Consider the following 13,258-nt stretch of genomic DNA (forward strand, 5'->3'; position numbering starts at 1 on the left):
CATCGTGGCCAAAAATCCCAACCAGGAGAATTGCTGAGGAAGCTTTTATCACATTTTGTGCCCTGACCCTTTTCACGCTGACTCTTTCATTTGAATTACATCATTTCTAATAACACCAATCACCTGCATACTCATCTGAGCTACTTGCCTGTGAAGGCAATAAACTGTGTGCTGAGCTACACCTTCTGCCTGATGCAGTGGTTTGGAGTTCTTAGATGGGTAGACGTGGCACTTCAGGGCATGGTTTAGGAGACATGGTAGTGTTGGGCTGACGGTTGGACTTGATGATCCTAGAGGTCTTTTCCAGCCTTAATGATTCTGTGATTCTATGATTCTATGACTTCTAAAAACTTTTAGTCATTTCTCCCCTTCCTTTTCTGCTTTGTTTTGGTTTTAGTCTGCATAGGCATTAGAGAAGGTAAAGCTTCACATGACTGTGAGCTACCCGTTTTTCTCATGACTGGGATCCTTTAGGTCTTGCTTGAGTTTATCAAGAACCAACTCATTTTCTTTTAAGACTCAATATTTTTGTCATCTGACTTAGAAGAATCACAAGAGACCAAGGCCGCCAACTTAAGAGCCCCTTGCATGCCTTGGGAAATAAAAGTTTTGCTTTCTCACCCCTAGGATGGTAATTAATAGGATTGACATAATTTTCTAATTTGCTTGCTCTATTCAATGTTGTATGTTTCCTGGACAAGTATCACAGGTAATATCACCGATATATGTTACATTTATGCAGGCCAATAATATCAGCTTTAAATTAGGAAACACTTTCTAACAGTAAAGACAGCAAAATGCTAGAACAGGTTGCCTACATGTGCTGTAAAGAATATATTACCTACAAATCTGCCCAGAATTAGGCAAGTATAGCTGCTTGGGCTTGGAGGCAAGGAGATGGATTAGATGGTCTTTTGAATCCCTCTGAGGGCTGTAGTCTAGGACGTTCTGCTCATGAAAAGCCTTCAGTCACAAAGCCCTCTGAACTATGAGGCACGTCTTATCAGGCCTTGGTGATTCACACAGGTAATTTTCTAAATAGAGATGCTTTGCTGAAAAACAAAAGCCTTAAATAAGAAAAAGCTTGGGGTGCATGCTGGTGTGTATTGCTTTGGAGACACGACAATTGCTCTGTTTGGAAAATTTACTGAGTATGTCAGTAAGCTGCAAGTGTACAGGACAAAGGGCATGCAAAGTGTCTGCCTGAAAGCACTGCCTCTCTTCACAGGAACTGCTCCCTGGGGATGTCATGACTTGAGAACTTCTGCTGAGCTCAATCAGTAAAGAACACATTTTTGATAACTGACTGGAGTAGTATGGAAATGAACTCCACCACCACTGACATCAGAGTTATTTTTTCTTCTTCTTTTTCTCCCCTTCTTCACATCAAGATAAACAAAGTGGGTAGTTTTCTATCTTATTTGAAATTTGAAGTGTAGAAATAGTTCTTGTTCTGGATATTAGGGTATTAGGAATTTACATTTCTGGACGTGCCTTGAGGAGAAGAAGCAAGGCATGTAAAATATCAGTCGGGCAAAAAAATCAATTAGCAAGAATGTAACAACAGCCTTGTTCTTCTGTCAGATTCATCCTCTCCCACACCAAGTCAATACAGGTGCAGGAGAGAGACCCCCTTGCAGAGTTGGAAGCTGCTCTTTGTAAAGATTTGCTGGGAAATGCAACACCAGGGTGAATGCTGGGACAGAACGAGCCAAATTCTGGAGGAATAATGCCTCCGCATGGACATACATGTGTGTTTCCTGAAATAACCGTGCCATCCTGCAATGCAAAATCACTTCCCCAGCAGACTGGTTCTCTTGCTGCTCAAGCAGGCCAGAATTACTTTGAAGTAGAAAACAGCCAAACTGAAGCAGCTCTCAGAGACCTGAGATAGTCCCTGTTTTGTGGGGAAGGACTAGAAATCCTGGGCACCCAGGCTGCTTCCCCACAATGGGAGGAGCTCCCTGCAGGTCAGCAGGGCAGGAAGCCTTGACCAAGCAGACTGGATGGGGGCAACCATGGGAGAGACCAGGCTGTCTCCTTCCTGCTGAAGGGAAGGGGAGGCCCCCAGTCCTCCCTCCCTGCCACCTTGGCCTTCCACCACCCTAGCAGTATCAGGCTTGGAAGGCTATGGTCCCACCTGATGCCTTTCTGAATCACACTCTTCCCCAGGCTCCTCCAGAGCCCATGATCTGCTGAGGCCCTTCTCCAGGTGAGAACTAGCAAGCCATATGTTTTACACATGAATTACCAATCCAGGAAACGAAGTTCGCCCTCCCACAGGGTGAAGGATGCTGTTCCTCTTTTTTCCTCCCTTGCAACCTATGCTCTTCCAAGTGTCTCTCTCTCTCCCCCCCGATTCTCTGAAGCTGCAGGCAAAAGTGACTGCTGGTGCAAACCAGCATTGCTTCAGCAATGTGGATGGTGTGGTACCAGAAGATGACCTGGTCCTTGGTTTTAGGTCAGCAACATGACTGTAGCACATGCAGCTTTCACTTGCCTTGCTGGACACACAGTGTAAGCAGGGTGTGTTCCTCTCTTCTCAATGGCCAGGGAAGAGTCCAGATGTCCCATTTGTGTCACAACAACTACACGAATTTGATGATGACTGAATTTCCTCAACCGTGTGGTGCCGTCCAGTGTCATTTTCCCAGTCTCCACAAAGATCTCCCCCCCTTGCACTGCCCTGCTTCATAGCTATCAGTGTGAGAATGGTCAGCAGCATTTTATTGGAGAAAGAGTCAAAGCAGGGAATTAAGACATGGCCTCATTTGGAGGCATTAGTGCCTGAGTCACAGGGATGTCATTCAGGCGTAAGGACAGCCTGTGAAGGCTTTCAGATCACATGCGTGCATGACATTTAGAAGAGGTTGGTGACCTCATGGGAGATTATCTGAGAGATCTAAACTGGCCATAGAAAGTAGCATTGGAGGCTTTCATTTATCCTCACTAACCTTCAGCAATAAAAACGGAGGATGAGCGCACGGATGTGCATGCAGGAAGTATGCGAGAAGCGCTGAGAACACTGTGAAAGCCAGAGGGCTGGTAAACCATACCCCAGCTCCCATGACATGAAAGAGGGAGGAGGAGAACGCTATGTGTTTCACAGGGCAGAGTGCTTTATTTGATTTTTCGTGTGTGTGCATTTGCTACTTGACTATGCAGTAAAAATTAAGAATTTGTGCTCCTTTCCTGGTTTCTATAGGAAAGCACGAATTTGGCTATTCCTCTGACCTTCCTAATTCTAGATACAGCCACCAGGCCAGGGTCACCCTTGGCAGCAACTGTGAGGGCAACCAGCAACACTGAGTAGAGCCCTATTTATTCAACCTGCCACCCCCACCCACCCCCCAGCTTCTTCCATCACTTACCTTGCATCTCCAAATCAGCACTTCAGCACACACCAGGACTGGTGGTGGGGAGAGCAAGGAGTAAGGTTATTTTCCTGAGTTCAGTAACAGTAAGGATCCAAAGGGCTCTGAGGTGTCTCCTCAAGCCTTTGGCCTTCCTCTAAGCATTCATCTGCCATATGTCAGCCCAGCACATGCCTTTCTCCAGCCTGCTGGACCTGCTCTGGTGTCCCTGCTGAGCTGCTTGTTAGAAAATTTGAGCTGGAGGAAAGAAGCAGTATGGCAGCAGGGATCTTGGTAGAAATCACTCTTGCTCCGTAGCTTGTTTCTCAAAGCAGAAACCTACGCCTATGCCCTCTTCTGCCTCTCACTTCCACTTTCCCCTTCTCGGTCTCTGTGAATAGACCCCTCTTGTGTTCTTCAGGCATGTGAAGCCTGCCCCTTGTGTACAACCTTAGAATCATAGAATTCTTTAGGGTAGCAAAGATCTTTATGATCCTCAAGTCCAGCCCCTAACCTAGCACTGCCAAGTCCACCACTAAACCATGTCCCTAAGCACCACATCTACATGCCTTTTAAATAACTTCAGGGATGGAGACTCTACCACTTCCCTGGGCAGCCTGTTCCAATGCTTGACAACCCTTCTGGTGAAGAAATTTTTCCTAATATCCAATCTAAACTTTCTCTGGTGCAACTTGAGGCCAATCCCTCTTGTCTTATCACCTGTTACTTGGGAGAAGAGACTGACACCAACCTCGCTACAACCTCCTTTTAAGTAGTGGTAAAGAGCAATAAGGACTCCCCTGAGCCTCCCCTTCTCCAGACAAAACAATCCCAGTTCCCTCAGCCGCTCCTCATAAGACCCGCTCTCCAGACCCTTCACCAGCTTCGTTGCCCTTCTCTGGACACGCTCCAGCACCTCAATGTCCTTCTTGTACTGAGGGGCCCAAAACTGAACACAGTATTCAAGGATTCAAGGTGTGGCCTCACCAGTGCTGAGTACAGGGGAACTGCATGGTCAACATGTACGTGCTAAGAAGGACAGAAAATACTGTGTGCTGCATCATTACAAAGTCCAGTTCAGCTACATGCTGCCTTCCGTGTTTCTGCTTAGGTCAGGGTTTGCATTATGCCTCCTGATAGAAGGGAGATTTGTTAAGACCCATTCTGATCCTGCAAAAGGTTAGCTAGGAAAGTCATAAGTATTAGATCAAGATGAAGAACCACTGTATTAGGTGAAGAATGCTCTCAATAGAAACTATTGCAATGCTTGTAAAAAACATTTGCTAATAATGCAGCATCTGTAAGAAAGACAAATCCAATTCCAGTTTCACTAAAAATACACCAAAGGATTAGGTCACTTTTCACAGTATGATGTCCAGACAAAATCAGATTTAATTATTTAGCAGACAAGATTTATCAACTACCAGTGCATATGAAATCCACAGTTGGTATCAGGGCCAGAACATCGTCAGTTTGCTATTGCACTTGCAGTTACTCACCCGTCTTCTGCAGAATATCTTTGAAAAACATCCACTTCATAGTTAAAGTGTAAAATAATGTAGTGGGAAGTGAGCATAACGTTTAAGCAGATGTGTTTGTTTTACAAATGGCTTTAGACTGCTTCCAAAGACTCAGGAAAACTGGATTTTACCAAGTTTGACTGATCTTATATCCAACCCCTAGATTTTTGTTTCTAGAGAACTATTTATCTAGGGGCATAAAGTAGGGCGCAAATCTGCAGTACTTTTTGAGGGCTGAAAAACTGGCATTAGGGGGAGTTTCCTTTGCAATTATTCACGCACCAGTAGTACTGGGCAGCTTGTATACCAAAATTAGGACTTTTTTTTTTTTGCCAAGCTCATTACTCAACCTGCTTCACTTATAAAGCAAAAACTCATTCAAATTAAATGTGCACACATTAGGGAAACCAGGACTTAGTCACAAGGACAAAAGAAAACTGTTTCAACATTTTGGCCCTAAAGCTATTGCCAAGAAAAATGCAGCCACCTTCCTTGGGCAGCTTTCTCTAATTCTCTTCTCTGAGCTTCAATTTTTTATAATACAAAATAGCTGAAGTGCCAGATTTTTATCACATCTTCCCATAAATAATTTACAGATAGCATGGAACAAGAGATAAATAAAAGGGCCATCTTTATTGCCCTGGTGATTGCACTAAACACAGTCCTGGTAAAATGCCACTGAACTCAGTGAACTGCATCCCAAGACTTTGATTTTGGGAATTCACATCCATAAACACAGTTGCATGTAACTACAGACGTTTTGCTGCTACAGCAAGTAAAGTAGTACAGTGGGGCTTTCCTTTTACTACTGAAAATAATAGCTTATGCCATCAGAGAAAATGCAAAACTGCCAGTTCAATTCTATAACTCAAGTTATGCATAAAGCCAAGCCTCCAGAGTTTTAAGGCAAGAAACGGTATTTGTCTCAGAAATGCAGAAGCATTATAATCTTTTAATTGAAAGTGATTAAACCAGAGACATCAACTGAAATACATTCAAACTCACCAAAAGTTTTCCGGTAACAGTAATTATTATTTTATCTCTAGCTTTACCTTTACCTCTAAGTTAAATGTGTTTGGCTTCTTCTGTGCAGATGATCACAGAAATCATTAGAGCATGTTTTTTTTCAGTGGCTGATGATTAAAAGTCTCTCCCCAAATGTGCCATGGTCTTGGTGTCTCATCAGATTAAACCCTTTGCTGGGGGCACAGCACAATAACTATTTCTGGTTTTCTGACAGAACACGTCTCCACCACACTGTTGATGTTTAGCAGTTTCTCAGAAAAATATGTTCAGTTAGATTAAAGAAGTCTCTCTTTTGGTGTTGGGATGAAAAAAATTGCAGTGCAGAGAACTGAGTAGGAGTTAACAAAGGAAACTCTTCCTCCACCTTACGTGCACGGGGCTTAGTGAAACCAGGGCAACGCTGTCCCCTTGAATTACTGTCACGCAAGCAGCATGCGGAGACCAGAGCAAAGGGATGACATTGAAATTCAGCTATTTTGCTTTATTTCATGGGTTCTTCATTAAAAGGTATGGGGTTGTGGGGCGGAGGGGAGCTTATCTCTCTCTGGTTTAGTTATGATAACTATTTATTTTGCTGCAACCATTCCCTGGCTTCACTGCTGAGGGGTGGTCATGTATCACCTCATTAGCAAGGTGTCAATATATAACTGTTAGTGAGTTTGGTTCATACCGACGAAGGCTGGCACGTAACCATATGAAATAGGCATGATTTTAGCATGATCTGCTATTATGTATTTCTGTGCTCATCCTTCATTGTAAGATCTCAATCTTTCCCTAAATTTGTGTCAAAATGTAACATCCAGGGGGCAAAATTGTCAATGCCAGAAGTAATAGACGGCAGAGTTGTTTCGGGCATCTTTCACTGGTCTGTGCATGCCCTACAGTCAGAGCTTTTCATAAGACTTAGATGAAAAGTAACATCACTAGCACATGCTGGTTCGGAGCAGTCATTAACAGTTGGCAGCTGAGACACAGAGAGCCGTCATAGCCTCCTTTTTTCCTAGCATTTAGTTGCTAACTTTATGCTTTAATAAAGATTTCTTGTAGTGCTAAGACCTATCTCAGAATCCTCACCGATGCCCACACCCCATAACTGTCAGCCTTGAGATGGTGTAAAATTACATGTATTTTGAAATTTTGTTTAAAACAAATATGAAGGTAAGAAAAAATATTCTTTGCTTCTGCCTAGCCCCTGGCCGCTGTTAAGATGTTTCAATGGCCACTGGTGGTACCCCTTGACTTTGTAGGACGGAGTTGAAATCTGGCAAAAACAGCACACATCTGTGTCAGCGATGGGTGCGTTCAGACGTGATGACTAGGTTGTGGTCCTAGCTCTCCCCAGCCCCTGGAATTTCCGCTATGAATTTTCCTAACTGTAAAAGCAGGGGGGAAATGTGGCTTTACCTTTCTGCAGTTCTCTGAAATTAGTATTTTTAAAGTGAGTAAAGAATATTAAAAGCTGAGGCCTTGACTCACCTCGCCTTCAGCATGCTTTTGGCTCCAGGGACTGAGTTTTCTCCTCTTTTTATCACTTCCATACTGGCAGGAACAATGCAGTCCAATATCAGTGACTGATAATGCAGTGTGGGGGGAAATTGTTCATTTTCAATTGAATAGACATGTTAATCTTATCGGTATGTAAATGAAAGGTGCTCCTGATGCATTCTGCCTCTTGACATTTTCATTTCAACCTGTCTTTTGGGGCTGTTCTCCTCGAAGGAATGCATTAAGGGAAATCATCCATGAGTGTGCAAGGATGAAGCAGGACAGTAAGCAATGTCAGTATTGCATATTGAAATGTAAAAATTACAAGGACGTCCTTTTAATTGAGCTGCAGAAGTAGAGCTCTTTTCTAATTTCCTGTACAAAGCCGTGCAAATATTTGTAATAAAATACAAAAATATTGCCAGTTAGCTTTTGTATTGTTTGATGTAGCAAATAAGAAATAAATGGTTGGCATTGTTAGTAATATTCAACTTGAAATCTGTTTTCTAACCAGAATAATTATCTTTATTTTAATTGAATAAACATGACCCAGGCAGAGAGTTTCAGAGCACGTAGAATAGTTTTCAATCAATGGTAGAAGAATATTATTACAAAACAGCTCCCCTTATCCCTTCACAGTAAATAACACAAGAGAGGCCAAGGCAACACAGTGTATTAAATTTCTCTAACAATAACATCTCATTTCTGAAAAAAGAATTGCATCAAACAGTCCTTATTTATGTACAGTCCATATAAAACAAGTGTCAGGGATGAATCATCACATGTAAAAGTTGCTGTGATCATACATGATTTTTGCTCAGCATCAGTATTTCAGTGTCCCCTTGTTATCTGGGCTGTTGAAGACAGTGATTCTTCAACCTGTATTCATGAGCATGTTCCATCAAGTCTGGCTGGCCTCTTCATTTGAATAAAGGTTGCAGGTTTTCTGTCAGCTAGCTCACATCTTGTATTTTCATTGTATAAAGTAAAGGTGATGCATAAATGTCAGAACACCAGTGCATTTTAGATTCTCAAGAAAAAGAAACACTTTGGCTCTACAACAAATGCAGAATTTAGCTAAACTCATCAGGTAGACCAACCCTTTTAATATTTTATTTCCCTTTATTACACATGATACGCGATTCCTGTTCTATAACCAGGAACACACAACAGGAAATTCGACATTACGTTCTTGTACCACCTGATTATGAGAAAAAACTCCTTCCCTGTGAGGGTGCCAGAGCAGGGGCACAGGCTGCCCAGGGAGGCTGTGGAGTCTCCTTCCCTGGAGGCATTCAAAACCCACCTGGATGCGGTCCTGTGCCCCCTGCTCTGGGTGTGCCTGCTCACGCAGGGCGGTTGGATGAGATGATCTCCAGAGGTCCCTTCCAACCCCTACCGTTCTGTGATTTTGTGATTCCTCATTTATTCTGCATTTTGTCAAATGTTTTTAAAACTCTTTCGTCCATGTTGATTTTTTTTTTCAAAAGGAAAGAAACCAAATGAATTGCAAATAATGATTTTTTTAAAAAAAAAGGTATTTATTTTACTTTTGCTCAAACTTCAAATTAAATTCTTTCCCGTTCTCAGGTCAAAATCATTCCTGAATATATACACATTCATTGCTAGTTTCTGTGTTCTGTTCTATTTAAGCAGTACTTTCCTATGTAAAACAAAAAGGACAAGAAAGTGTTGATATAAATGTACAAAGAAGATGCTTCCTATGGGATATTGCAGAGTTAGGAAGTTCATAGTCTTCATACAAATATATAAAATATATCAAATTATCTCCATTCACTGGAATCCATTTGGTTTCTCTTTTCAGACCTGTGCAACAAATACAAGACCAGAAATTAATCATTTACCAGTGCACTCACAGTATTTTGAAAGCATGCAGAAAAGTACCTGTAAGCTGGGAGGGGGAGTACATTCCCCACACCTGCGACTTTGCTTTCACTAAGTGTACTTGTTTACACCCAAGCTCCGGGAATACAGAGTGGGTGTGAAACAAATCTTTTTGATCCACTAGCTTTTTCCGCCCACTCTCCAAATCTCTCTCTGATGAAACTTCACGACTCTTTTAAGAGCTCAGGCCTTTAAAGCCTTGAGCTTTGCCCTCAGCACAGGGTAGGTGCGACCCCTGCCCCAACCCGTTGCCCAGTTGCCCCCGGCTGCCTGGCAGGGGGTGGGGGGCTCCTGAGCTGCCTCTGCCCTTGGGTGAGCGTGGTCCAGCCCTTCACAGACCCTGGGACTCATCCCCAGAGAAGCCCTGGCACTGCTTCAGCAGGCACAGGCGGCAAATCCTGCTGTATGGCACAGTAGTGTGGCCATGCTGCAAGTAAGAGTATTTAATTTCACCGGTAAACACTAGTTACTGGTATATATATGCATGTATACATATATATACTATTATTTTACATTTTTTCTTCAGCTGCTTTAATTAACTTCTTCTCTTGCTTTCTCTGCTTTGCCCATTAGAGTCCTTACTGGTAGTGAGTCTCCTTTGTCTCTTGTCCAAACTGAACAGGATTTTAAGCTTCTCTCCTTTTGGAAGCGTATCTGTTCCTGTAACTATTTTTGTCACAACTCCACTCCTCCCCTAATTCTGCTTTAATTTCCAGGACTGACCAGCACTGAAGACAACATTCTACACATGGTAGCATAGCATTTTCTGTGCTGCTTGTATAAATCCCATTGGAGTTAATTTAGTTACTTATGTAAAAGCGAGGTGTGCGTGTGGATGTTTAGCTGCTGTCTGGGGAATGATGAGCAATTTCCATTGACCTGTCTACGGTGACTCTTTCCTCCATAGTCTCAGCTAATTTGAAGCCCAGCGTAGGGTCTATTTCTGTTCTTCTTGAAGTTAAGAGATATCAGTGGTTGCTGTTTATATTGGTGGTTCCAGACAGCTCAATACTGAGAAAACCAGGATTTGAAATTAGCTTTCAAAAGTTCAAGACACTAACTTTGTCAGCATATATATTTAATCACCCGAGATGCAAGTATTTGGGGTGGAGGAATATCTCTGGTTTTGGTAAATTTTATTGAACTCATGAACCTTTAACATATGTTTGGAAAGCAGAGAAAAAGCCACAAGACAGAAAAAAATCACAATCTATATTTCATGATGTGATACATAAAGTGAGATTTTGCTGTGCTCCTGAATGTGTGTAGGCTGTACATTTTTGAACAAATATCGGAGGGACATTCAAAATGCTGCAATTGCTTAGCTTTGAGAAGAAACACTTCCCTGGAGAAAAGAGGTGCTATTAAGAGAAACCCTGCCTGGCTTACACTAACTGCTTGAAAGTGTTGGTGATTTTTGAATAAAGAAGTCAAAAGTTAATTAACTTGACTTAAAAAAAAGTGAGGGGGTGGCATGGTCCACAGGAAAGAGGTCATAAAACCACACGAAGTGCTACTAACATGCCCTGTGGCCATTAGCAATCAAACAATGTAATCATCTCATAACCTGATTCAGTAAGGCAATGTGGTGTTTTGTTTCAGCTGGAATTTCCGTCCAATCAGGTAATTTTAGGTACTTATCTTTCTGATCTCAAAAACAAAATCCAACTTTAAGGTTGCATTTGATGGCTCCCCAGGATACGCAGGCACGTGTAATCCTGTCCTATATAATTACTGCCTGCCTACACACTCTCTCCTTGTGTTTCAGTCGAGTATTCTCCTTTCTCTTTCAAACTGTTCTGTGCCTGTTCCTGAATATCACAAGGTGACTGTTCTCTAGTGGTGGGCGGATAAAACATTGCTAGCTATGATTAAACCCAAGTGCTCAAGCCCAGGATCAGAAGAGAGGGTGTGCAGAGCACAGCAGGCACATCCGAGCATAACGTGCGCCTCAGTGTCAAAAGTGGCTTCTGATCCTTCCGCTGAAAGAGGCCAACATCAGATTCTGCCTCCAAACACATCATGGGCAGGTTTGCGGCATGAAGGACAGCTGTAACTTAGCATTCTGTTTTTTAGGATTACATGGGATTTTTAAATACCTTTCTAGCAGATTCAGCGTCTTAGATGGCGTCATGGTTTAACCCCATGAAGCAACCGAGCCCCACGTAGCCGCTCGCTCACTTCCCCTCCCCAGCGGGATGGGGGAGAGAATCAAAAGAGTAAAAGTGAGAAAACTCGTGGGTTGAGATAAGACCAGTTTAATAACTGAAATATATTAAAATAATAGTAGTAGTAAGAATAAGAATATACAAAGCAAGTGATGTGTGATGCATGTTGCAATTGCTCACCACCCACTGACTGATGCCCAGCCCGTCCCCAAGCAGTGGCCCCCCAGTCAGCTTTTCCCTAGTTTAAATACTGAGCATGAGGGCATATGGGGTGGAATATCTCACTGGTAGGACTGGGTCAGCTGTCCTGGCTGTGCTCCCTCCCAGTTTCTTGTGCATCTCCAGCCTTCTCAGTCAGTACAGCATGAGAAGCTGAAAAGTCCTTTATTTAGTGTAAGCACTGCTCAGCAACAACTAAAACATCAGTGTGCTATTAATGTTATTCTCATCCTAAATCCAAAACACAGCACTGCACCATCTACTAGGAAGAAAATTAACTCCATCCCAGTTGAAATCAGGACAGATGGTAAGGCTGTGTTTCCTGCAGGTGTCATCCTGGAGGAGACATCTGCCTCGCAGGGACCTCCATGCTCATCTTCCCCCACATTATTCTCCAAGTAGTTTATTTCTTTATTTCCTGAGCTCCTAATACCAGACATCCTGTGCTGTGCTCACCAATCCCCCAGGGATCTTGGGGATAAGGCTACAAAGAAGATGGATCCAGACTTTCCTCAGCGGTGCCCATTGAGAGGACAGGAGGCAACAGACACAAACTGAAATTCAGGGAATTTCATGTAAGTGAGAACAAAACTTTTACTCTCAGGGCAGTCAAACGCCAGAACAGGTTGCCCAGAGAGGTTGTGCTATCTCCATCCTTGGAGATATTTAAAACCTGACTGGACATGGCCCTAAGCAATGACCCTGTCCTGAGCACGAGTTTGGACTGGACAGTCTCCAGAGGTGCTGTCAACCTCAGCCAGTCTGTGAGTCTGGGAAGACCCTTTCTTCATCTCAGGGAAAATTGTCCTCTACTCACGAGGGCCAGGGTGGATTAGTGGGCCAGGTGCAAGGTCCCTGCTTGCCCCTGCGGAAGTGTCAGTGAGTTTACAAATGGAAACAACAAGGTGTTTTATACTGTATTACTGTGTTGCTAATAATCCAAGTAATCTGGCTGCTGGGATTACTTTTAGCAACATGCTCTATTTCTTCAAATACTCCTTTGCCCTCCCTTAATTTCTCCTAGATCCCAGACTATTGAAACCCAGCTCCACTGAAATCAATATTAATATCACTTAATACCTTTATGACCTCATGGCTGAAGGTCCCAGTTGGCATCATATCCTATCCAGCCAAGCAAGCAGTTGTCTTCTTCCCCCTCCCGCAGCACAGGATTCTCACTAGATGGTGGACCCAACAAAAGGTTTGCTGTCTCCAGTTCTCCCAGTCACAACTGAGCCATAGCAATGCTACCCAAAGGAAATTCAGTCTTCTAGGAAGCCATGTACCTGCAAGACTAGTTAATTAACAGGAAGAGCAAAAAAACACTACAGCCCCCAAGAACCCTGGCACTTGCCATCCAAATGCAGGAGCAACCAAATTCTCATGATGATAAGCCTTGCCTCCATGCCCAGGTGCTGGGGAAAGTCAAGCCCACTGTTCTCAAATTTTGTCTAAAGCATACTGCTTGCAAGCAGTGCTATTTTAACACCTGCTAATAGTATGATCTTTCTCTCAGGTGTACTCTCTGCTCTTTGGTTTCTTATAATTGCTACCTGAACTCCCTTTGAGTCAGCGGACCCTC

General features: G+C 43.0%; 1 protein-coding gene across 2 annotated transcripts in view; it reads right to left on the bottom strand.

Moving 5' to 3' along the window:
• Window positions 1-7,890: 7,890 nt before the first annotated feature.
• The window catches only part of SMPX (small muscle protein X-linked), a 45,363-nt gene continuing 39,995 nt past the window's right edge, over window positions 7,891-13,258 (bottom strand). For both annotated transcript variants that reach the window (XM_075096911.1, XM_075096873.1), the window contains exon 5: window positions 7,891-9,211. The gene's annotated coding sequence lies outside the window, so the exon portion shown is untranslated. The remainder of the gene's footprint in view (window positions 9,212-13,258) is intronic.

Source organism: Phalacrocorax aristotelis, chromosome 1 (genome assembly GCF_949628215.1).
Source record: "Phalacrocorax aristotelis chromosome 1, bGulAri2.1, whole genome shotgun sequence".
Classification (NCBI taxonomy): domain Eukaryota; kingdom Metazoa; phylum Chordata; class Aves; order Suliformes; family Phalacrocoracidae; genus Phalacrocorax; species Phalacrocorax aristotelis.